Source organism: Gopherus flavomarginatus, chromosome 8, assembly GCF_025201925.1.
Source record: "Gopherus flavomarginatus isolate rGopFla2 chromosome 8, rGopFla2.mat.asm, whole genome shotgun sequence".
Classification (NCBI taxonomy): domain Eukaryota; kingdom Metazoa; phylum Chordata; order Testudines; family Testudinidae; genus Gopherus; species Gopherus flavomarginatus.
In genome coordinates this window covers 23766696-23793250 of record NC_066624.1, presented here as the reverse complement: position 1 = coordinate 23793250, position 26555 = coordinate 23766696, and positions in this window count along the sequence as shown.

Genomic DNA, 26555 nt, shown 5'->3' with positions numbered 1-26555 from the left:
GATTTAGCCGACCAAGTCTCTGTGATGGAATTAAGTCATAATTTAGCTTATGTACTAATACTTCCAGTTCTTCTTCATTGCATTTGTATAGAAATTTAGGATGTTAAGCAGATTTCCCCACTGATTTTCTGTTTGTTATTCCTATGACCCTAGTGTAGTTTTCCTTCCTAAAAAAGCATCTGTCCCCTTTGAATTTAGCTTAAAACCCTCCTCACTAGGTTAGTGATTTCTCATGGCTCCCTTCTTTTCTCATCAATTCTCCTTCCTGAAACAGCAGCCATTGGTCAAGGAAGCCAAAGCCCTCACTTTCACACCCTCTGTGCAATAATGCATTCAAGTCCATGATGTATGTATCCCTGTCTAGGCTCTTACTCTCAGTCAGGAGGATGGATGGGAACACAACCTCCATTCCCGTCTCCTTCACCCTGCTCCCAGATCCCTGTATTCACTGCTGATTGGGTAGGGTCATACCAGGAAATATCACTAATGCCCATGTGGATGAGCACCATGAGCTTGTGGTTAGAGGGATGGATGAGCCCCAGCAACTTTTCCATAACATCTTGAATGTGGGCTTCAAGCAGGCAGCACACGTCCTGGGACAACATGTCAGGTCATCAGATGGATTCTCCTGTCCCCTCAAAAGGGAGTCCCAGATCACCACCATCCTACACCTCCCCCTCTTGGGCATGTTACATATGAGCTTCCTAGCCTTGGAGGCAGGTGGCTTCTTCTCATCATACACTGGGGTCTGCTCCTCCCTTCCTGTTGCCAGTTCAACATACTGGTTCTTGTCTCCAGTGGGCAGGGGATTTATGTGGGGGAGAGAGCACTGTGTGCTGCCTGAGGTGGCTAGGAACCAGCCTCTACTCCAAAGATCAGATGGTTCTTCTTTCTCTTCTGGTACTGATGCAGTGATCTGTAGTTGGCTAGCATCCTCAGTCCCAGATGTTTCCATGTAGGTCCTGTCAACCAAGTCCTTATGCTCCCAGATGCGACGCAGATGAGCTAGTTGCTCTCTTACCTGCTTCCTGAGGGACTCTTGCACTGGGTGTTTCCACCTACCTGTTTTTTATCAGTTTGTGACAGGCCACATTCCTAGCAAGTCAAGACCAGGGCCTGAGTGGAACCCTCCAGGATCAGGATGCATGTCTGGTGAGGGCCTCCAAAGGTGCAGGGAGATGAAGGGCTAGCAGTGATGTTGGCAACACATCATTTTCCTCCCACTGCAGGTTCTTCCTTGTAGGGTACCTGCAAGTTAAAGAATAAAAACAAACAATCCCCCCTGCCCCCAAAACAACCCTATCTCCCTGACTTCCTCTGCTGGTGCACTCAGCTAGCTAACTGCCTTGGGCCTGGTCTACACTAGTCTAGAAAACTAGATTGGTTTAACTATGTCCGTCAGGTATGTGTGTAACCCACACAACTTCTGGATATGGTGGTCTGTCCCCTCTAGTGGCACCAAGGCCATCTAGAGATTAATGAGTCTGCTACAGCCTTAGCTAACAGCCATATGGCTGTTAGTTCATGCAGTAGAGTCTCATGCATTTAGCTCCAGAAGTCCTAGTTTCTATCCTGCTCACCGACAACCAGGATCTGTCAGTGTTACGAGTGAGTGTCCGCCTTCTCCTCCTAACGTTGTCCCGCAGTGTCACAATCTTCCCCAGCACAAGCTCCTCCCCAGGCTCAGTCCCAGAAGGATAGCAGACAGATGTGGCACTTTCCCGCTGGCCCATTGGCTGGGGGCTACCAGCCGCCTCAGCAGGGCTGGATTAAGGCATAAAATAACTAAGCTTCAGTTTAGGGCCTTGCAATATGAGGGGCCTCTAAAAAAGAAAAAACTGACTCCATTTCAAATTTTAACAAAATCGGTTGGTAAATAAAGGAGATATGGGGAAAAGAATATTCTCTCTATATATAGACATTTTCGTTCATATACGACAAAAATATCCACATCTGGCTACACAAATATCCTTACCCTACTCTTACCCTTCTGTCAAGGCTGATTCCCCGCTCTGGCACTTCGAGTGCAGAAGATGGGGACCAGCAAGGATTCTAAAAATTAACAGTGGTCACTCCAGGCTTGTATTAAACTCCCAAGGTTACAGCTTCTCTCTGACCTCGGATTTGTAGATGCTGCCACCACCCAAGTGCAAAACCCCTCTGAGAACCCAGGAAGGCTCGCTTGGGAATTCCTTCCTGTGCGGTACCTCAAACCCTTTCACCACCACCACCACACCAGGGAAAAACTGAGGAGAAAAAAAAAAAAAAAGAAATCAGCTGTTGCCACCAGCTAATTAAAAAAAAAACAACATATGCACAGACCTCTTAAGACACAGAACTCTAATCCTGTTCTTTAAAAAGGTAAATTTTATTTAAAAAGAAAGAAAAGAAGATACATCTGAAAAACTAGGCTATTGCTATATTTAAAAAGAGCAAATACAAAGATTAAGCATCAAGAATAGCTTTCTTGAAGTCCAGCTTAAAGGTTACAACCAAAACAAAAGCACCTGGGGTTAGCACAGAGGAGTCCACAAGCCATAAAGAAATAAAAAAGAAAGAGATAAACCTAATCACGTCTTCCTAGACATTTCCTGATCTACTTACATATCTGGGGTTTCAAATGAGTAGTTTCTAGGTATGATACAGATGATTTTTCATACCTGGCCCCAAGCTTCTTACAGCATAACTGCTCTGTCCCCCTCCTCCCAGAGAACAACCATAGACAAAGGGAAAGTTCTTTGTCAATTTTAAAAAGTTCTAGCCTTCCCATTGGCTCTTTTGGTCAGGTGCCCACTCACTTCCTTTTACCTATGTATAGCACTGACTGTTTAACCCTTTACAGGTAAAGCAAGTGGAGAACAGCTACTAGGAGAGATTTCATAGCTACTGGCTGGCTGGCTGTTCATAAAAGGGAGCTACCCCCCACCCCTTCATTTATCACATTTCACTAATTGTTCATTATTGACAGGCAGGAGGCCAGAGCTGAGAAAAAACGATAATTGCTCTTGTAAAATTAGTATTTCTATGAGTAAGTCTGCTATTGCAGTCTCCTAAGGCAGCATTTTGTGCGCCAGCTGCTACTGGTAAAATTCTGACCATGCTTTCATAACTTATTTAAAGAAATAAATACAGCTCACTGCCAATAAAATCGGGGAAAATGTGAGGTCAGAGATGGCAGTGTCGTGAAGCAACCCTGCCAAGCTCATACTCGTATGGGACTTGTCTTAGGAATTACATCAAGCATAGCATCCCCCTTGGGTGGGTAATAAACAAAAGGCTACCATCTTTTGTTTAAGGTCCAGCACGCTCAGTCGTGTAGTGGCTTCACTCCTATTTTTCTTTGTTTTCTTAAGTGTTAGTATGTTCTTTCTTCTTTTGATCTGTAACGATCACTTGTGTATTTTAGTGTGCACTCTGCTTTTCGCTTCATGTGCTATCAATGCTTCACATTATTAAATTTGCAAGTGATTGTCTTCTGGACTTGGGTTGAGTGGATCTTGAGGAGTGAAAGAAGATATACATATATATCAAAATATTTTGAGTACTTGGTGAGAAAGTTGTTTCAAACTACATGCATATATGATGTATAGGCTATTAAAGCCTATAATAGTGGATCGGCAACCTTTGGCACGCGGCCCATCAGGGAAATCCGCTGGCTGGCCAGGACGGTTTGTTTACCTACAGCATCTGCAGGTGTGGCCAACTGCAGTTCCCACTGGCCGCGGTTTGCCATTTCAGGCCAGTGGGGGCTGCGGGAAGCGGCGCAGGCTGAAGGAGGTGCTGGCCCCTCTTCCTGCAGCCCCCATTGGCCTGGAGTGGCGAACCGTGGCCAGTGGGAGCTGTGCTCGGCCGAACCTGCAGATGCTGCTGGTAAACAAACTGGCCCACCCTGCCAGGGACTTTCCCTGATGGGCCACATGCCAAAGGTTGCTGATCCCAGGCCTATAATATTCATTATATTTGCTTGAATACAGGCTAGTTTTGCTCACATGCTCAATGCATGTCTAGAGATTACTAGTCTTTTTTTCTGGTAAATTCTCTCTCTTTAGTGCATGCAGCTTGTCACTCTGTGTGAGGTGATTAATTAGTGGTCTTGGGGGAGACAGAGGATAGAGAAGCGAACGCAAAGAGAGATGTCTGCCTAGAAAATACTGCAAGAAGCGCTATCTGCCCTAAGTATTCTGTGCATCAGAAATGACAAACTCTGTAACATATCATTTGAGGACATTATCAATGACTTTGCTCTCCAAAAATCACACAATAAAATGTTTTAACTTTCAGTGTTAAAATGAATGTGATGTGCAAATAGGCATACTGCAGGTTGTACTGCTTCCGTGAAGTATGCTGATCTGTGTAACTAACTGCTTTTGTGTTGCTGTAGATATAATGTTTTCATATCAACTAATTGAGAAATCATAGGTGAAAATATGTTAATTTGAAAGTATTTTATAATGCAAACAGGCATATTGCAAGACATATGGTTTAGTTATATTGTTATTCTATTTTTACAACTTCGCCTTTGTATATATGCAAATATAAATTTCATGTTTATATATTCAACGTCCTTTCTGTGAAAATAATAAAAAAAATGTTATGGTATGGGACTTCTTACATTTGACATAGGTTCGGGCCTCAAAATGTCATAATCCGGCCTTGCACCTCAGAAGTCTTGGGCATGGAGCGGATACTTGGCGCCAGACCCAGCTGCTGCTCTTTTTGGTACTGGGCCAAGCTTCATTTTCTTCCAGTGCAGTTTTGGGGCTAAATGTCATGCTTGGCAGGGAGTGTGCCTAGTTTTTTATAGCTGGAGACATCTCCGAGCCAGGTACTTCTGCCATCGTAGAGCTGAATCCTGTTGAACAGTGGTGTAAGAAGCAACAAAGTGTCCTGTGGCACTGTGATGATGCGGTTCTGGTGGGACCCAACTAAGAGTGCCAATTCAGGACAAATTGCTTAAATAGGGCAGTTACAGCCCTAAGCTGGGGTTTTTCCACCTCTAAGGCAAACCAAACCAGCCAGCCAGAGAGGATTTTGGTTTCACCCCACTGCCTAGCCACAAGTCACACAAGCAATTCCCTTAGACACTCCGGTTTCCTAGTAACACCACCAGTGTGACTCGTCATGGGGATGAATGGTTATGAAAACCAACACCCCAATAAAAGAAAAAGGTTCTCTCAGTCCCAAAGAATCAAGCCCCAGACCTAGGTCAATATTCAAATCATATCTTACCCACAAATCAAGCTCTTGCCAATCCTTTAGAATCTAAAATCTAAAGGTTTATTCATAAAAGGAAAAAGCTATAGATGAGAGTTAGAATTGGTTAAATGGAATCAATTGCATACAGTAATGGCAAAGTTCTTGGTTCAGGCCTGTAGCAGTGATGGAGTAAACTGCAGGTTCAACTCAAGTCTCTGGAGTACATCTCCCACTGAGATGGGTCATTCAGTCCTTTGTTCAGAGCTTCAGTTTGTAGCAAAGTCCCTCCAGAGGTCAGAAGCAGGATTGAAGACAAGATGGAGAGGAGGCATCAGCCTTTTATAGCCTTTTCCAGGTGTAAGAACACCTCTTCGTTCTTACTGTGGAAAATTACAGCAAAATGGAGTCTGGAGTCACATGGGCAAGTTCCTGCATACTTCGCTGAGTTACAAGGCGTATCTGCCTTCTCTCAATGGGTCAATTGTATAGCTGATGGTCCTTAATGGGCCAACAAGCAGGCTAGACAGAGCTAACACCAACTTGTCTGAGATGTCACCCGGAAGCATAGCATAAGTTTGAAGTACAGACAGTATAGAGCCAATATTTCTAACTTCAACTAAAAAATGACACAGGCATACAGATAGCATAATCATAACCAGCAACCCGTAACCTGGTCTTAGACACCTCATATGACCCCCTTTACATAAGATTTGGTGCCACTACAGGACTTTGGTTGCAACCATGTTCTATATGGTCCCAGATTATATCAATAACGTCACAGGCACCTTATAGACTAACAGACGTATTGGAGCATAAGCTTTCATGGGTGAATATCCACTTTGTCAGATGTATGGTGTAAGAGATGATTTCACAGACTCCATTGTGCTTTTAGAAAACTTCTGCTTCTGGCAGCTGCTCCAGCTGCTGGAGCGAGAGGTTCTGGCATGGGGCCCTGCTAGTTGGCTTCTGAGGCACATGCTCAGTCATAGCCATGTTCTCCGCAGGGGCAGGACCGGCACTAGTATTTTTAGCGCCCTAGGTGCATGGCCATTTCGGCACCCCGCATGCTGGTCCCGCAGCTCCAGTGGAGCTGCCACAGTCATGCCTGAGGAGGGTCCCCGATCCGCGGCTCCGGTGGAGCTGCCGCAGTCACCACCTGCGGGAGGTCCACCGGAGCCGCGGGAGCCAGCGGACCGTCCGCAGAAATGCCTGTGGCAGCTCCACTGGAGCTGCGGGACCAGCGGACCCTCCGCAGACACGACTGCGGCAGGTCCACCAGAGCCGCCTGCCGCCCCCCTCCGGCAAAATGTCACCCCCCAATAATCCTGGCGCCCTAGGCGATTGCCTAGGCCGCCTAAATGGAAGTGCCGGCCCTGCGCAGGGGGCCCGATGGCCTCCATGGGGACCCAGGGAGGTCTGACCAGCTCTGTTGCTTCTTTGCTGGCCACCCTGCTGGCTGATCAGTACTCCACTCATCCCTGCCAGCTGCCCTGCCGGCTGATTGCTACACCTCCCCACCAGCTGCCCTGCTGGCCAATCACTGCTCCTCCCTGTCGGCCGCCCGACCAGTCTCCTTGCTGGCCAATCTCTACACTTCTCTGCTAGCTGCCTTGCCAGCCACTTGCCAGTATGCCAGGATGTCTTCAGGTCCCATCACTTAATACAGCTCTCAGTGATTTCAACTGTTAGTGGGGGGGCCTCACTGCTGGTACACATTGGGCAGTCTCTTGCATCAGAGATGCTATCTGAAAGCAGGTCTAACGCTTAGACCTAGGTATCAGTGATTTCAGCTCTGCAGTGAGTCACAAGACTCAGTGAGTCTAAAGCAGCTCCGTTATTACACAGTGGAGAGAGGAGCTCTGCATCAAGATGCGAGCACAAGTGCCACTCCAGTGTCTGCCTACTCTGCAGAGACTTGGATGACTCCTGTAGTGCTGCTGGAGAAGAGCATGAACACCTCGATGGAATGGCTTGCCAACACAAAGGACAGTGCTGCAGAAATGGATTCTCTGCTCTGGCACTGTTCCCGAGAGCACCTGAGCACCCTGTCCCAGGTAGAGCTAGAGGAGCGGCTGGAGAGCATGTTTATCATTGAAGCTGTCTCGTGCGAGCTGTGGGATTGGCAGCAGAGCAACTGGCCAGTTCCTCGTCTGGGGCCAGCACTTGTAACACCGATAGACCCCAGTCGTTGGCAGGTGGGATCAAACCTGGGACCTTTGGAGCTAAATGCATGAGACTCTACTGCATGAGCTAAAAGCCACATGGCTATTACCTAAGTCTGTAGCAGGCTCAATAATCTCTAAGTGGTTTTGGTGTCACTAGAGGGGACTGTAGTGTGTCTTTGCTGCGGTACGTCCCTCAGCGGGGCTGTGGGGTATCCCACCACCTCGCTCTAGTCCGCTGGCAGTCCAGGCTCTGTGGCAGTGTGGGACAGCCGGCACATGGTCAGGGGCTCAGACCTTTAAGCAAGGGGCCTGAGCCAATAGTTCAGATAGCCACCCAGACCCTAGATCAGGGCGGGGCAGCAAACAAACAGTCAGAGACTCAGGCCCTTAGGCAAGGGCTGAGTCAGCAGTTCAATAGCAGCCCAGGCCCTAGGTCAGGGTGGGGCAGCAAGCAAATAGTCAGAGACCCAGGCCCTTAGGCAGGGGCTGAGTCAGCAGTTCAATAATAGCCCAGATCCAAGGTCAGGGCAGGGCAGCAGGCAAATAGTCAAGGACTCAGGCCTTTACGCAGGGGCTGAGTCAATAGTTCCAATATCGGGAGGCCCTAGCCTCTCTAGGCCAGGGAAAAGGGGGAGTCTGCCACCCAAGGAGTGGGCAGCAGGGAGGACGCAGGCCCTCCCACTCCACTGCATCCCAGCCCGGGGCCCTAGCAGCGGCAAAAACTCGCTGCTGTCAGTGGGGATCCTGGCCACAACACACTGACATAGGCTCTGGCAGTGTTGCAGCCAGACTGGGGTCAGCTGCCCCTGGGCTACTTCCACACTCCCCCTCGTAGGGTACCTGAGTTGTCGTAGCGTTGCCGGTGGTCTCAAACACCATCGGTTCCTCTGGGTAAGTAGCGGATAGTAGGCTCAGCTGCTCCTCGGGGTAGCTGGCAAGTGGCAGGCTCGGCTCCTCCTCGGGGTAGCTGGAGCGGGGTAGTCTTGGCCAGTCCTCCTTGGGGTAACGAGCGAGGGGTAGGCTTGGCCAGTCCTCCCTGGGGTAAAGAGTGAGGGGCAGGCTTGGCCAGTCCTCCCTGGGGTAAAGAGTGAGGGGCAGGCTCGGCTGGCCGGGTGCGATGTCAGGCCGGCAGCAGCCTTCTGCTGTCTTCCCAGAGGGAGCTCAGTCGCAGACATCTGGCCTCTCTGGCGGCTGGGTCCCAACTGAGCTCTGCCGGTGAGCTTTTATACTTGCAGGTCTGTGCCGTGACCTCTGAGGGGTGGGAGAAGGACCCAGTGACTCCACCCACACTGGTGTTAGGGGAGGTTCGTCCCTCAACGGGGCTGTGGGGTATCCCACAGCCTCGCTACAGGGACAGAGCAGCACACCCAGGTGTGTGGTGTGTGGGTTACATGTAAAAAATCAACATCGCTGAGCAGCATTGTTAAGCCTATTTAAGACCCTTTGTAAACAGCACTAGATTGACTGAAGAATTCTTCCATTGACCTAGCTACCTTCTCTCAGGGTGATAGATTACCTACATTGTCAGGAGAATTCCTCCCTTTGGTGTAGGTAGTGTCTACACTGAAGTGTTGCAGCAGCACACCTGTGCTATCACAGCATTTTAAGTGTAGGCAAGCCCTTACTCTCCCAGCTGCCTTCATTTTACCAGCCTCTGACAGCCTGCATGCTTTGTAAAGCCTGGGCCCCACACACAGCTGGAATGGGTGACTCAGCCTCTCTCCCAGCCCCCTTTAAGCACTGGTCTATTAACAAACAAGAACAAAACCCAAAAAAAGTTACTGTTCTCACTTGAAAGAGCCCTGCAGGTGCTATCTCACTTAGCCCAGACAAGGTAGGTGAGGTAATATATCTTATTGGACCAACTTCTATTGATGAGAGAGACACATTTTCGAGCCACACGGTGCTCTTGTCTCTCTAATATGGGACTGACACTCTTGCAATCTCACTGCATCCTAGCCTAGAGAGTCAGCAATCAAGCCTAGATTTCAAAACACAGCAACCAGCCCTGATCCTGCCAAACTCTATGGCAAATTCCCAGAATGTGCTCCTCTTTTGCCCTCCAAAGTTAATCAACAGCAATAACTCAGTCGGGCCCCAGAGATACTCACCAGCTGGCTGACTCTCTTAGTCTCCCAGCTGCTTCATCGCACCAGCCACCCTGGCAATTACCTCCGCCCGACAATCTTCTTGAGGGTATGGCTTCACTTGCAGCTGTACAGCGCTGAGAGTTAAACCTGTCTTCGTACAGCTGAGTAGGAAAAGCACTGCAGTGTGGCCACACTGACAGCTACCAGCGCACTGTCGTGGCCACATTTGCAGCATCTGCAGCGGCATTGGGAGTGGTGCATTATGGGCAGCTATCCCAGCATTCAAGTGGCTGCAACGTGCTTTTCAAAAGGGGGGCATGGGGTGGACTGTGACAGGGAGCGTGGGGAAGAGAGAGAGTGGATTTTTGGAGCCGACACTGTGTAGCACCCTGCCTTGCGAGTTCCGACCCCCTCCCCCACCCCTCTCTCTCTCACTCACTGAAAGTAAATAGCCCTCTTTGTTTTTTTCCTCATAGACCAGATAAGCAGCCTCCCTGAAATGCCTCCCCTCTCCCGCCCATGTGCCATGCTGCTTCTCTCCTCCTGTCCCCTGGGACAGGACCTCAAAGGCACACGCTTGCTCTTTATTTTAATTAGAGATGCCCAAAAGGCAGCAGATGGGGTTTGACTCACAGCTCAACTTCTCAATCTCATTATTCACCTTCCAGATCCAGGGGCTGACAATGTAATAGATTCCTCTGCCTTGGCTTCTTGCCACACAGATAAGGAGACCCCTGTGGTTTCATCAGCAAAAGGAAGAATCAATGTACATTGATTCCTGAACTATTATTTTCAGAGAGAGGGAAGAAAAGGCCGTGGGACTGATTCATCACTGTGTTACACCAGTTTGGGCTGGTGTAACTCCACCACTGGAAATCACTGGAGCTGTACTGCAGAAATGGAACGGTGAATCCAGCCTAGTGTCTTGGATTTTAGCATTTTTAGCCCGATGGTCAATTGTATGGGAAACTGCAGAATGCTTGTAGAGTACACTTGCTGTGTCTTATTTACTGTATACATTCTTTCTCTGTTCTAAACCCTGATGCAGCTTGGAGCTCTAACTCCAGGAGCATGGAATGTGTGGAGGTAACTGAGCTGAAATCATTGTTGGATGAAGGTGAATATTTTTTTTAAAGCCCTTCCATTGTATACGGTAGCATTGAAAATCATTCTTTATATCCAATAATAATCCTATTGGTGAAAAGATTCAAATCCATCTCCCTCCACCAAATACTATCAAAAGATTTGGGGGTATTATTCCTCCCTTCCCAACACTTAAGAAAAACACTCTGTGAATTTGAAAGCGCTGCACAAAAAAGAAGTATTGTTTATCTCCCATTTTACAGATGGGGAAACAGAGGGATCATGGTCCTGTGGTTAGGGTGCTAGCCTGAAAATTTAGAAGACCTGGATTGATTTTACTGTTATGTCAGACTTCCTATATGTGACCCTGGGCAAATCACTTATACACATATCCTATGTCAGGGATCAGCAACCTTTGGCCCATGGCCCGCCAAGGAAAGCCGCTGGCAGACCAGGAGGGTTTGTTTACCTGAAGTGTCTGCAGGTTCAGCCGATCGCAGCTCACACTGGCTGCGGTTCACCATCCCAGGCCAATGGGGGCTGCGGGAGGTGGAGCGGGGCAAAGGATGTGCTGGCCACCCTTCCCCCAGCCCCCATTGGCCTGGGACGGCGAACTGCAGCCAGCGGGAGCTGCGATCGGCTGAACCTGCAGACGCTGGAGGTAAACAAACCATCCCGGCCCACCAGCGGCTTTCCCTGGCGGGCTGTGGGCCAAAGATTCCCAATCCTTGCCCTATGTAAATAAATGGGAGTTAGGTGCCTACATATTTTTGAGGATCTGGGGCCTTACTCTCTCTGTGTTTCAGTTCTCCATCTATACAGTGGAGGTAGGAGCATTTCCCTACCGTACAGGGGTGTTTATGGGATAACTACACAAGACTGTGAGGTGCTCAGAAACTATGGTAATAAGGGCCAAGTAAATTTTCAGGAGATGTGAATTCACCAAAGTTACACTAAACACCAGCGGTAAAGCTGGGAATAAAACCCAGAAGACCTGATCTCCTGTCTGGTGCACTATCCACAGAGCAACAAGCTTTTCTCTACATTTCACTCTTCCTTGAGCTCAGCTCTTCTGAAATAGTGCAGAGAACTGGAGATCAGCTTATCTACTCCTACAGAGCAGACATGACTAGCTTCCTTTATTCCTCCACAGCTTTTCTCTTGCCCCACAGGAGACTTTAAACCAACATCACCTTCCCTGCTGCCTCCACCGATATTCTTTTTACAGACCATTATGCTGTCAGTAAGTCTGGCAACCTCCGCTGAGCGCAGCCTCTTTCCTGGATTCAGACCTTGCACACTCTTGGCTTTGGAAGAGCAGAGGTCATCAGGTGGGTGGGGCAGATGGATGTGGATGTAGTGGAAGAAAAGGGGCAAAAGGATGGGACACACTTTCATGAAAAGATGTGACACGCTTTTTTTGCTCCACCAGCAGCACTTGCCTTTTTTTTTTTGCTCCGCTGGCGGACCTCCCACCCCCATCCGTCCCGATATTTTATTCATCTCATCTGGTCAACCTAGTCGCCAGACCATTGGTTTACATTTGCATGCCTCTCCACCTCCCACCCCCCGCAGCTCCCAGTGGCCATGGTTCACTTTTCCTGGCCAATGGGACTGAGGGAAGTGGCAGCCAGACCCATGCCACTTTCCACAGCTCCCGTTGGCCAAGATCTCTGAACTGTGGCCACTGGGAGCTGCAGGCAACCGTGCAAATGTAAACAAATGGTCTGGCAGCCCACCAGCAGTTTGCCCGGATGGGCCACAGGTTGCCCACCACTGGTATAGGACCAAAGAGTTCATTCCCATTAATTCACTTGCCTGGTAGCACTTACATCTGTATTCTAGACTAGTGGCTCTCATTCTTTCCAGACTACTGTACCCCTTTGAGGACTCTGATTTGTCCTGCATACCCCCAAGTTTCATTTCACTTAAAAACTACTTGCTTACAAAAATCAGACATACAAATACAAAAAAGTGTCACAGCATACTGTTACTGAGCAATTGTTCACTTTCTCATTTTGACCTACAATTATAAAATAAATCGACTGGAATATAAATATTGTACTTACATTTCAGTGCATAGTATATACAGCAGTATAAACAAGTCATTGCTTGTAAGAAATTTTAGTTTGTACTGATTTTGCTAGTGCTTTTTATGCAGCCTGTAGTAAAACTAGGCAAATATTTAAATGAGTTGATGTACCTGCTGGAAGACCTCTGCATACCCCAAAGGGTGTACGTGTACTCCTAGTTGAGAGCCACTGTTCTAGACTCTGTAGTGACCTGCATTTCTGCCACTGAGACAGCTTCCTTGGTAAAACCAGTTTAATAATCTCCTTTGTTATTAGTGTCACTATGAACCTGTAACTTTCAATTTGTAAATGTTTGCTTAGAATAGTTGTTCTGCAGCAATGCATAATGGTAATGAATACAAACAAGCACTTTGCCAATGCTTGTGTTGCAAGAATAGCTCATTAAAGTAATGGACACCAACAAAAAGGATGTTCACTGAACATAATTGCTTAACTTCCTTTAGCTGCTCTATGCTATCAGTTCAGAGAACTCACAATGCAGCTATGTCAGGATTCATGGTTGTTATATTGCCTCCTTTCTTCAGAGACACAGAACCTCATTAGCTTACCTTCTTTATTTTCATGTATTCATTTAACCAAAGCGGGAACTCTTGAGATCTGATTCCCAAAAGATTTCTGGCAAGATAACAGCCTAAGCTTCAGGACTACAGTGCATGCCTGTAGCATCATTTATAACAGGTGAACCTAAACAGAGGCAGAGCAGCCAAAAATGAGGATACTTGTCTGTATATATCTGAACTCTGAGCATCCTGACTTCAGCTGAATCGTTAGTGCCCCAAGAAAAGTTCTTTTTGTGGCATTTTAGTTATTTGTATTTATAATGGCCAAATTTTTCAAACTTGAGGGCATGGAACGAGGCATCTAAATAAAAGCAATGCAATAATTCATTGGCTTAAATATTATAGCTTTAAAAAATCTGGATCTTATGATTTTTGAGGACCTGACTCATAAATTTTAAACAGTTTGGGCAGAAGTTCCTGAAATACTATGAGCCAGGCTTTCAAAGACTCATGAGGGGTGAAGTGTACACCTTCACACACCATATGTGGTTCAAAAGAAAATGCAAGAAGAATGTGAAGAAACGCAGTTGTTCATGGAAGGGAGTGATTCTCTCCGGGTAGAGTTGTTAGCACTTGTTTTTAATTGTATACATTTACTTTACTCTCCCCTTTCTTCAAAAATAAAAGCAATTGAAGACCGAGACAATTACATCTCCAGTGCTGGTGATAACGTCAAAGTGTGAAGGGAAACATGACACTTTTTGCTCAACTCTTGCAGCAACATGAAATTTCAGGAGTACAGCTGAAGAGCCCAATGGCCAATGACAAACTGGGATCTTTTCCTAGCTCTGCCACGGCCCTTCTGTGGAATGTTGGGCAAGTCACTTCGTCTTTCCTTGCCTCTATTCCCCACCCTTTATTTGTCTTGTCTGCATATCCTGTAAGCACTTTGGGACAAGGATTGTCTTTCTATGCATTTGTACGGTGCCTAGTGCCACTGGGCTCCCCTCTCCATTAGGGCATCTTGCCTCTACTGTAATATAAATAGCTGGTGCTGCAAATGGTTGATCCATGCCTACACTCACAGCTAAATCATGTTCAGCATTTGTTCACCTGCCCGTTTTTCTAGTTGCTCTCAGCAAAGGGCAAATACTGTTGCAGTGTAAACAAAGCTAAAGTGATTGCTGAGTCCCAAGTAGCTTCTGTTGCTATCAAATGATTCCCAGGCTGTCGAGCTGTAGGACGCTCTTAGCAGAGGATGCGCAGTTTTATTTTCACATGATTACCTTTTGCTGTGTACTCATTTTCTTCAGCCTCAGGAGCTGTAACCTCTATCTTCCTCCTGCTGGAGCAAGGCTATTCCCATTGTGGCAGATTCATTTCTCCCCTCCCACCCCCACCCCCTCCCTCCACTCTCTCCCCATACTAATCCATGCTCCCTGCTATTCCATCTTGCTGAGGTGTCTGTCTGTCTTCAGCTGCCTTTTTGATCTCTATTCTCTAACTCAGTCACTGTGCCATTTCCTCCTTGGGTGACCTCTCTTGCCCTTGCTGGTTGTGTTTGGATCATGAAAATTTCAGTGGCAGGTGGATTTTTAAAGTGTCTTTGGAAGGTGCTGTAAAAATTTCTATAGAAGATTAAAAATAATCTTACATTTGATTGGCATTCTTTGCCGATGAAAGATAAGGGGAACATAAGGTCATTTTCAGTCAACAAGGAATGAGTCTTCTCTAACAAGAGGAGAGAAATGGAAAAATCAGAGTCTTGAGGATAGAACAAGATAATAAAACAAACTTCTAAGAGTCTCTGTGGCACCAAGATGCAAATAGCTTTACATGAATGCTGCAAAGAAGGAAATAAAACTCAGCTCCCTTGAGAACTGCGGTGAAAATGTTATGATCAGTCAACCAAGACCCTTCTAGGAGTATCAAGGAGAACTCCAGAGCTTGCTTTAAAACAGAAACATGTGCAACTGATCACACTATGTAAAAGGGAATGATCAGCCCATTAGCATGGCATCGCCAAGGCTGCTAAGAGATAAAAAAGGAGACAGAATGAATAACATAGATAGAAATTTTGACTTTCTCAGTGAAACAAGCCCTGAAGACTGTAGTGAAATGACCAGACAGAGTAGATGCTGTTCCAGAGTCTGCTCTCCTACATGATAAATGTTCCCTTCTGTCTTAGCCCACAGTCATCTTGGAGATGAATGGTTATGCAGCACAGTGGGCAGGGGGTTCATATTGTGAAACCTACTTTCACAACTGGTTAGAGATCAAGACTTCACTGGTGCATAGAGGAGGGATGGGTGCAGTAAGTGGGAAGCCTGTAGTGCCCCTGTACTGTGCGTAACAAAGCACTGCATTTCCCATGGCTCTCAGTCTGGCCCTGAATTCACTCAGCTTTGAAGAACACCGAACAGGACTTTCTCCAGAGAGCTTTGACATGAGTAGGGACCTATAGGAATAATGAGTTGGTTTTGAATGCCTTAAGGATGTGTTTTCAGAATCACTTTTATGTTGAATCACAGCACTTTTCCTTCCCTGGGGCTCTGGATTCTTTGTGCATAAGTGAATAACAGTTCCTGGAATAGCTCTTTCTTGCCTTGTTGGCTTGGACACACTGTACAAACAAGTGCAATGGTCTTTCTTGATTTGTATTTCAGTGCTGTCCTAACAAGCCAGGAGAATCAGTACAGTGCACAAGCCCCATAGGTGAAGTTGGACACAACATGATAGGCATTTACTGTACACTCCTGAGTCATCCAGGGGCCTGAGACACTCAATGGCTTTGTCATCACCATGAAAACAAATAAACCATTCAGAAGGAAAACAGATGAAAAGCCAGAGCTCATGCAAGCAAGAAGCCAGCATCTTCATCAATATACTACTCTGAAAAAAATGATCCTGTATTTATGTGGCTCCTTTCATCTAAAGCCTTCAGAACAAATTAAACTGCAGACAGCCCCTGTGAGATAGACGAGTTTAATCCTTGTTTTACCAGTGGGGAAACAGGTGCAGAGTTAGTGACTTGTCTAACATCACTATGAGGCAGTGGGAATGCTGAGACCAGAACTTGAGAATCCTGACTCCTATTTCCTACTCTGACCCTTAGATTCTTTGGGCTAAACTCAGCCTTCGGGGGAAAGGGTGTGAATCAGTCACTTCAGAATGATTGTATCTGCTCACACCAGAGTTGAATTTGAGCTGCTACGACTAAGCCTACAAAAAAAACTATTCCTACATTACCAGGAACATGGTGTTCACATCACTCCACCACTGCAAAATACAACTTGAACAGCCTGTGCTAGACCCTCTACTCTGTCTGTTTCTCACAGGGGCCAAAGGCTCACTGAAGAATGAGCTAGACAAGCCTTATCTCCTAGGAAAGCCTGGTTCAATGTCAACACAATGCGGTGCCCCAGGACTGTATTTTTGGTAATGGCCACGCTGCACAGAGTAAGCATAAATCAGGAGAAGGCATGTAAAGATGGCTTAAAGCTCTCCATTGCATTGCCCTGACCCTGTTATTGCTCTGTCCATGCCTTCCTTCCCGTGCAGTGAGAGCAACTTAGTCTGCAAACGTTACAAAGGGCCTTTGTAACCTTGAAACTGTAACCCAAGATCAGAATGACGTAGCTGAGTCCCATCCATATCTCAGGAATTGCCAGACTGGATCAGACCCGAGGTCCATCAAACCTAATTCCTCTCTCCAGCGTGGTCAGTACCAGATGCTTCAGGGGAAGGTGAAAGAATCCTCCAGTAGGCAGATGTGGAATAATCTGTTCCTTCCCCTCCTTCCTCCACCCCGCACCTCACCCAATTTTATCCTAATCTCTAGCAGTTAGAGATTGGTTTAAACCCTGAAGCAAGAGATTAAATATCCCTTCCAAACTTTTGTTGTTAATTGAGCTACTAAAAGAGCCATCTGCAAGGGATGAGAACAAAAAGGTCACCATTGTTTGAAGGAAGAGAAGAGAGGCGAGCATGATCAGCTATGTTTAAAGGTGTGAGACAGATCAAGAAGAATAAGAATAGAGAAGAGCCACTTTGATTTAATATCAATGGCCTTGGTCAGGACAGGTTCAGCAGAATCCAGACTGGAGTCGCAGGATGGAGGAGATGAGTCACAGATGCTGCCCAGAGTCTAGCATGTTCAAAGAGGTTTTCACTTAATAACCAGATGGAGAGACAATTTCATTGCTGGATTCATGAGCATTCACAAAGCAGTACAACTGAGGAATGAACTTGGAGAGGGATGACAAAATAGAGACAGGATTCCTTCTTGTATCTTTAGTCTCCACTACTAGTTAGGTCTTGTATGGTTAATTAAATGCTCTGGGAACAGATCTCAAGTGATGAGGCAGGTGGAAGGTAAGTTATGCTACCACTTTGTTACTACTACTAGTGTTTATTAGTGAACTAGTGTTTATTAGAGCATTTAGCTATTCTGCACAGAGGTGGACCAAGTTGGTAGGGTAGAGATCTGGATCAGGTTTAGACCTCCAGGCTTCCTAAGACCTTTGTGCTAGTGCATTTTGCATTATTGGTAACACCGGAGATATCTGTCTCTAGGCAGGTCAGCGGAGAGGGGAAGGTGGTGTCAATGAAACCATTTATATTGGGGCTGAGCCAGTAAGGCCCATCCCCACTCAGTAACCTCCTGCAGGGAACAATAAGCCAAGAGGAGCTGGACTTCCCCTCCTAAGTCAAAGGAAAGTTCAGTTTCACACAGAGCATTTCCCTAGGGTCATCCTAAGAAAGAACAAAATTAGGCAATCAAATATTAGCAGAAAGGAGATCATCCACCTCTTGTTCTGCACTTTGTACCAACTGGTGCAAAGATTACTGCCTGAAGGACTTGCATCAGTTAAAATAAACACAAAAGTCCTCCTGTTACTACAGACCTGCTTATAGACTTAAAAGAAAATTGTCCTTCCACAGTTATGTGGTTTATTTTGTGTTAATGCTCATTCAAGTCAATGTCTAGGAGAATTAGTGGGAACTTATGGACTTGATTGTGGCTCTATTTAATAAAACTGTGGTAATGTAATTCAAATGCACTTGCATCTATTACTACCCAATGTCTCTCCTTCAAAAGGAATCAGATGATTAGTATATCAAATCTGTTTCATGCAGTCTGTTATACAGATGAGACCAGTTACATTTGCAAACCCATTTATCATAGTTTTTTTGAAAAATAAGCTGCTAAATGTGTTTTGAATCAGGCTGGCAACAAGTATCCAAAAATGACCATCTGAGTGTTTTGTGCTGTGGTCTTTGAGTTGGGTAGAGTGCGGAGTGGGTACGAGGGAAATCGTCCATCCAGGCCCTTGTGGTCCACAGTACACATTAACCCTCTCCCTTACACTGCTGGTTGAACATCTCAACCCAGTGTCCAAGAGCTGGACAGGTTGTACATATCGACTCTGCTGCCACACCTGTTCCCTGGGGAAGCTAGCTCTGCTGCTACTTGTATTGTACCTGATGTGTAGGTAAAAGAGTGCTTTGGCCTGTAGGGCTGTGTAGTGGAGCAGCTGCCCCAATCCGGGAGAGTGTGGGCTATGGCAGGCCAGGGTGCCTGCACAGACAGGGAGCCAATCAAGGAAGGGCTTATTGTGAGCCAATCAGGGCCCAGTTTGGAGACAGCCAATCAGGGCCAGACTCAGACATATATAAAGGCTGCCCAGAGCAGAAGCAGTCAGTCTGTCCCAGGCCTTTGACAGAGGAAGGTTAGTCTTTAAAGGTGGGACATCAGCACGTGGACAGTGCAGTGCTGGCCAGGCTTGGGGAGGCTAGGGAGCTCTAGCTTGGAGGCTCCCAGGCTGCTGGCCCTGAAGGGAAGGGCCTAGCAGGTGCAAGGGGCCGTAGGGGAAGCAGCCCAGGGAAACAGACAGAGGAGAGGAGAGAAGGAGGACAGCGAGGATACCACCAGAGGGTTCCTGGACCGGGACCCAGAGTAGAGGGCAGGCCTGCCCCCACCCCCTTGCAGTACACTCAGCCATTGGCTGTAGGGTGTGGCCGTTATACTACGCCAGATCCATGACAAGAGAGATTGGACTCAGAGTGGTTGGACATGGTTGCTGGGGTGTAGGACTGCTGATCCCTGACCCCCGGAAGGGGGTGCAGATGGACTAAGGGGCACTGCCAGAGGGCAGTGGCCTTGAAGAGGACACCACTGAGCAGGGAGCAACGCAGGTCTGCAGATGCCAATGGAGGGTGGAAAGATGGATGGGACACCACCAGGAGGGGGCACTCTGCCGGACAGAGCTAATTCCTGGAGTCACCAGTGGGAGGCGCCAGGTGGTGAGTCTCCAACCCATTACAGGCTGCCATTCTGACACTTTCCTGCAACATTATACCAAGGGGAGTAGTCACATTGGATTTCCACCTGTAGCAGCTTGGTCTAGTTCTTCCAGCTCTAGGCACAGAAGCAGTCTCTCATATGATCCCTTATTTGTGCTGCAATAGCATTTAAAGATTCTAGCCTCATTGTGCTAGGCAAATCTACAAACAAATCTACAAAAAGAAAATGGTCCCTTCCCCAGAAAGCTTACATTCTAGATGAGACACAACAGGCATGGAGAGTACAGGGTCCCTGACACACACATCATGGAGTTAGCTGCAGTGAGGAACCAGAATCTGGGATAGAACTTGTACCCTGGTGCAGTTGCTGGCCACAGCGGATTTCATGCCATGTTTGCAGATGTCTCACAATATACAGTAATACTTTGTTCACCTCTACCGTCTTCTAGCTAAGGATCTCAACACATTTTAAAGACATTAAAGTACTGAGCCTCACAACATCTATATAAGGCCAGTAAATGTTGTTCCCATTATGCAAGGGAGAAAACTGAGGCACACAGAGACAAAGCCCCAGGTCCTCAAAGGCATTTAGTTGCCTAACTCCCATTGAATGTACATTTCTGAAGCTCTAGGCTAAGGAGACTTGCCCCGAGGTTATACATGACATCTTTGGCAAAGCCAAGAATAGAGCTGACTCCAACCTCTTGCCTCAATCACAAGATGATCCTGTGTCAAAAGCTCGCCCTGCTCAGTATCCTCTCTTTTGCGGTCTGCATTCATTCATCTTCAATTGAGTTTATTTGGCTTGTGAAAGTTTTTTCCTTTGCCACATAGAAGTGGTAGAGCTAGCATAGTCTTTCAACACGCATTCTGTTTCTTCCTTGATTAAATGGCTGCCCTGTCTGACAGATGTAAAAATCTCTTCTGCTCTTTCTTGATATTCCTATTTCACAGCAGCGACTGATGATGTGAGATTGCCTGCTGCTAAATTTATTTGGCAGAGAATTGCAGTATAATAATTTCTTGAGAAGAAGGCTATAGGGAGAGAAGATTTTGATGTTCTTCTTGGGGAGACAAATTTGGAGTGATCTTTTCCCCACTCTCCTATCCTTTGTGGGTTTTTTTAAGGATCCACACCAGTTATACTGATGGTTCTAAAATATTTCATTCTATGGACCACTAAGTGAGAGATGCTCCTCTTGAGTACCTCCTTCCCTGCATCAGTCCAATCCCTGACTGTTTTACACCTAAAATATTGTCTCTCCCACTTTGGCCCGAGTGGTGATTCAGGGCCTTGCCAGGTTGCTTCTGTTAGGAAGAGAAATTGATCAGGATTTCACTGGTGCAATCCTGTTTATTTACAGAGAATGTACTCAAAGTCCTGTTTCCCTGAGCATGGAAGAAACAAACGCCAGTTTCCTTCTTTAGAAAGGCTGCCTTTGCAGTGAGTTCTGTGCCCAAAAGAAGCTCTGTTTTTCTGCTTCCTCTCAGGACTATACTCACGATGACTGCTTTTCTGACTTTCTGCTTTTCGTGAAACACATACAGCTGCAACCGTAAGAGAAGTTATACAAAGAGACAGATTTTGAAATTAAAATAGCAGGATTGAAATCAAAGTCTATGTTGTGGCTGATAAAATCCAGGAAGCATGATTTTGCTGGATTGGACACGTCCAGTGGATGAATGAAGGGGAGATGGTAAAGATAGAGTGGTAGGAAAGAGACCCAAGGAAAGCTGAGAAAGTGATAGAGGGATTGCATCCAAGAAGAAGGGAAGCAAGTGGACCTAGTGCCGCCTTAGACAAACAAAGATGATGGATGCTTGCATGATGACTTGACCCCAGTTGTTGGGAAGAAGTTGATGAATGTGGATGACACAGAAGTTCTGAATGTTTGAACATTGGTTTGGGTTGTTTTTTTTTTTGTTTTTGTTTTTTGTATTACTGCATAAACCAATGAAATCCCTGGAATTAGTCCAATAAAAGATTACCTCACCACCTTGTCTCTAAAAAAACCCAGAGAAAGACACTATTCTTTAGGAAGAATGTGACCATTCTGGAGTTTTAGCTAAAGGCATTAATGAAATAGATCAAGTCAAATTGAGAAGGCTTGTAAAAACAAATCACTTTAAAATATCCAAACCAATATCTCAAAGTTCATGTTCTAACTTCAGATTTGATGGAAAATCTTCTGTCATGACATCATGGGATATACCAAGTGTAAAACAATGTGTTGTGGTTAAACCATCTTAAATACAGGAAAGTGACTGATCTCTCCATCCTAACATCATTTGCATTGGGGAAACATCTTCATGTTGACAGAAGATGTATATGGCACTGTAGTGGTGTGGGGGTTGTCCCTCCCCCTCTGGTTTGGAGGGAGGTCACACCACTTCACTACATTGTTGGGGCCTCCATCTACTATTGGAGAATTAGCGTTGGGCATTAGCATCTCAATCGGTCTAATGGGCTAACCAGCCAACCATCTATAGCCCTCAGGCCCTTCAAACAGAGGCTGTGCACAGCTTAGTCTATGGTCTCTGGGCCTTTGTGGCAGGTCTCAGAGCCCACACAGGTCCCAAGTAGCTCCAGACCCTTCAGCCAGGGGCAGAGCAAACACAATAGTCCATTGGCCCTGCCCTCTGGAGGCAGAGACAAAGCAAACCCCTCAGTCAGTTAGTTCTAGGCTCTAGTTGCAGGGCTAGAGCAAACCCAGGAGTCAATCAGGCCTGGTCTTTTGGTGCAGAAACAGAACAAACTCCAGTAGCCAATTTGCCCTGGTCTCTTAATGCAGAGGCAGGGCAAAGCCAGTAGGCAATTAGCCCTGATCTCTTAAAGCAGAGACAGAGCAAACTCCAGTAGTTAACGAGCAGTGGTCTCTAGTTGCAGAAGCAGAGCAAACCCCAGGGGTCAGGCGTTCTAGCTCCAAGGGATGACCGAAAAGCACAGGCCACTTGACCTGGTGAGGGGAAGCTGCCACTCTTGGGGTGGGGTGGCAGATGCAGTCAAGGCCCACTCTACTCCACCAGACCCCAGCCCAAGGCCCTAACAGTGATGGAGTGGTCCGCCACTGGGATCCAGCCACAACATGTTGACTGTGCCTCAGGCAGAAATATAGCCAAACTGAGGTTGGCTATCCCTGGGCTATTTCCTTCCCTCCCCTCAGGGTGTACCTGCACCAGCGTGGCATCCTCTGCCTCTTCAGGGTAGGTGGCCAGCTGCTGTCCCAGCAGCTCTGTGGCAGAAGCAGGTTCCCCAGTGGGCAGGGCGTTGTTGGGCTCAGCACCAGGGTCAGCCGCCAGGAGCGAGCAGAGTCCGTCTGCCTCCTTCGGTGACACTGTTCCAACTGAGCGGGAGGCCCCATCCTTTATACTTCCTGTCCCGGTGACATACTTACGGTGGGAGGAGCAAGGCAGTCTTGGCTCCACCCACTTGGGCACAATGGGTAGTTTGAGGATTTATGCAGATTTATGGGGATTTATGCAGATACCAAGTCCTTTCATTACTTTATGTGCAAATTTCTCCATGGCAGAAAGAAACCAAATGGAAATGGCTTCAGCATAGCGGGTGGAAAAGTACTACTGACATACCCCTGCAAATACATGCCACTGGATTGACAAGCCCCTAAACACAAGTCCTCACATATCCATTTAAGTTTATGGGAGATTCAGAGCCAAGGACCAAAGCTCTCTGTTCTCTGAAATGGGACAGTGCCCCAGCACACTCTGAATGGCAGTTCGGTGTGACATGGCTGAGCATGGTGCAGACACAGAGTGAACGTGGTGCTTTCACTTTTGTATTTGCATCGTTTTCACTGAGGCTGAAAGTGCAGAATCTTCAAACTGTTTCTGAAAATATTCTAAAGCTTTTCCAATTTCTTCCTGTCACTTCAACACTTCAAACTAAGCAGCAGATATGCAAAGAGAAGGTGTTTTTTTAACAATCTTTTAGTGTAGGGAATGGGCAGAGGCACTGGTAGGGTGCTCAGCACAGAGGACTAGGGAATCCTATGCTACCACTTCTGTTAGCACACCAAGTGGCCTGTATCCTCTGTTCTGCAGTAGTCGTGAGGCCTTATTAATCATCAGCCAGGAGATCCGAGTTTATAATTCCTCCTGTTGGCAGGAGTTGTTCTAAATGCAGCTTCCACCAGTTATTTCCCTGCTGGGCTATCGATCTTAGGAAAGATTATGGATGTGTGGGGTGTAGGATATCTCCAGTGACAGCAGTGTTATTGCTCACAGTTGAGAAGACCATTGACAGCCCTTTGGCTGCTGTTGCTGTTTGATCATCTGGGGCGAGGGTTGGGTTCAATGAAAGTCAAAATGTGGTGTTTCTGTTTTGTAATTGATTGTGGCAGGAGATGGTATTTGCCCTGGAGAGTGACTGCAGGGAGAGGTGATCATCTAGAGCTGGATGGGAATTTTTCAATGAAGTGGCTTTCGATGAATTGGCATTTTCTGATTAACGACAGCCATTTTTTCCCAGAAATGTACTGGTTTTGACACTTCTTGGAAGATTTCTCCTTTTGAGAGAGTGAGAAGGAGAGACACACCCCAGAATCTGTAGTAGCTCAGTGGCTAGGGCACTTGGATGCAGAATTAAACCAAATATCAAAAACTCAGTTTTTCACAAGTCAGCCCTGATGTGTGATCTCCTGCTTTTTTGTGAAAATTCAGAAAAAGTTACCCCTCTGTTCACCAGCTCTCACACTGCTCTGCAGGAATTCAAACAATATATTCTACCAAACATTGGAAGAAGGTAGCCTGGACAGTAGGCAGTAACTCAGGGGTTAATAATACATGGATCACAGTCTAAAGGAGCTTACATATGACATTTCTAAAACAGGCAAGTGGTGTCTGAGTATTTCTGCAGTGTGGCAATGGAAAATGTTGCAGCACTGTTGGCTTGTTGTTTAGGTAGTGTTGTTGCAGCTGTTGGTCCCAGGATATTAGAGAGAAAAGGTGGGTGAGGTAATATTGTTTACTGGACCAATGTCAACAGAAGTAACAATATTAGCTCACCCACCTTATCTCTCTAAAGTGTTAGGCTGAAAGATTTTGACCAAATTTAACAATCTGATTAGAAATGTTTTATGTATTTTAAATATTTTTAATCCCTTTTTCTGAAAAAGGAGGTTCAGAGCACCTCACAAATGAATCTTTAGCCTCTTTTCTACCAGAAGTTGGAAAAAAATCAATGACTATGGATAAACTGTCCCTCTTTCTTTCTCTCTCTCACAAACACACCCTCTGCCTCTCAATATACAACCATTAGGTTGCGTTCTACAGTGGTTTCTGTGCCGCTGCTGCAGAGTAGGCCCATTTCTCATGCCTCAGGATGTGACTAACACCCATCATACTCAATGGTAGTTACTCTTATCCCGCACCCGGAGAATGTGAGAATGTCCGTTCTGCTATTCACAATACTGCTTGTCACAGTCATAGAAGAAATGTGTTGTCTTCTGTGCCAAGGACCTGACCCAAAGCCCACTGAAGTGAATGAGTCTTTTCATTGACTTCAATGGGCTCTGGATCAGGTTGCGAATGAAGGAAAAAAATAAGTTTTTGGCAAATGCCAGAAGAGGAAAAAAACACCAATGAAGGAAGCAATGCTATTTTCAGGCTTCTTACATGGCTTTACAGACACTGTAGAACAACTCTGTTAGATGGCGCATTACAAACAAATTAGAAAGGTCCTTACAGGAGACATTACTTGTTACTGTCTAAGTTATTTTATCTAAGTTACTTATTACAGCGCACTGCTATCTGCTCATCATTGGACTTCCCTAACATCACTGTTTCTAGGTTTTCAAAAACAGAAGGTGCATGTAACTGGGTGCTGGCCAGGAGAGCCTGAGCCAGGCCCTTGTTAGCCTAGCTCCAGTTAAGGGGAATTAATTGGCGCTGCCTGGGTGTGGCCTGCCTAAGGGCTTGAGGAGAAACATCTGCAGGCTTTATTGGCAAAGGGGCTATATAAAGCTGTCAGGAAAGAAGCCAAGGGAAGGGGAAAAGAGGAAAGGGAGGAGTCTGTGGCTGTAGCTCCCTGCTGGCTGAGGAAGCCATCCCCTCCAGGGTGCTGGGTTGAACAGACTGTAGCTAGACGGTGGTGGGACTGTAGCTAGATGGTGAATAAAAGGGCACTGGTGCTTGCACTCTATGTGCTCTCCAGCTGATTTGTGGCACGAGCAGCGCAAGGCTCTGTTACAGTGCAATTTTGAATAGCTACTTTTATACAGGATTCCTGCCAGAGTTACTAGAGATTATGTTGATTTGACAGGACATTTCCCACTATCGTGTACTATTAAAACTCTTGTCAACTGCAGAGTCTTTACTACAGCACATGCATTGTTAGCTCTGTATCTAGAATACCAGTTGCCACGTCAGTTGGCATTAAGACTTTTGGCCAGTTTCTCTCCTGCACCAAGTTTAGTCTGAGTGGGGGAGGCATTTGAAAGCTGGCTATGGCTCTCTGGTGGTTTTTTTTTTTACCCAGCGTTGGTTTCAGGTTAGACTAGTCTGAGCCTGAGGGTCCATGTGCCTGCTGGGGGTTGCTAAAACACATCAGTCTGGTCATTTCCCCCATCCTTTGCACCTCTGACATGCCAGAGCTGTGGGGAGGGTGGTAGAGGAGCTGGCTATGCTGGCTTTATGCCTCATGGGGACTCCCCGTACTAGGGGTTTACCTTAGGTCTCCACTCCCTTCATGCTGCCTGAGTGGTGCAAAGGGAGCAGATCAAGGAGTCTGCCCTGCTGTCTCAAGGCTGTTTTCATAACTAATTATAACGCTTCTTCTCACTGTTCAGAACAATCCCTCAGAAGCCTGAACCTGATGTTTGCTGTCTGATTGAAATCTTGTCTGTCTTCTATCATACAGGCACACTAGTTTGATATTGTAGGGTGACTGGATTGTGCACATTGGGTTTGGTTTGCCTAAGAGTGGATGAAAACTGCAGAGTGAGTTTCATTGCTGCAGATCAGTAATATAACTTCTTGGGAGCAGGGTTGTTTCTCTAACAGAGACTGACACTGTCCTCCTCTCATGACCTCTTAGTAAATCAGATTCTCTTTTTTGAAAAGAAATGTGGAATCCCAGCTCTGGACTCCCTGAAAGGTCAGATTCAG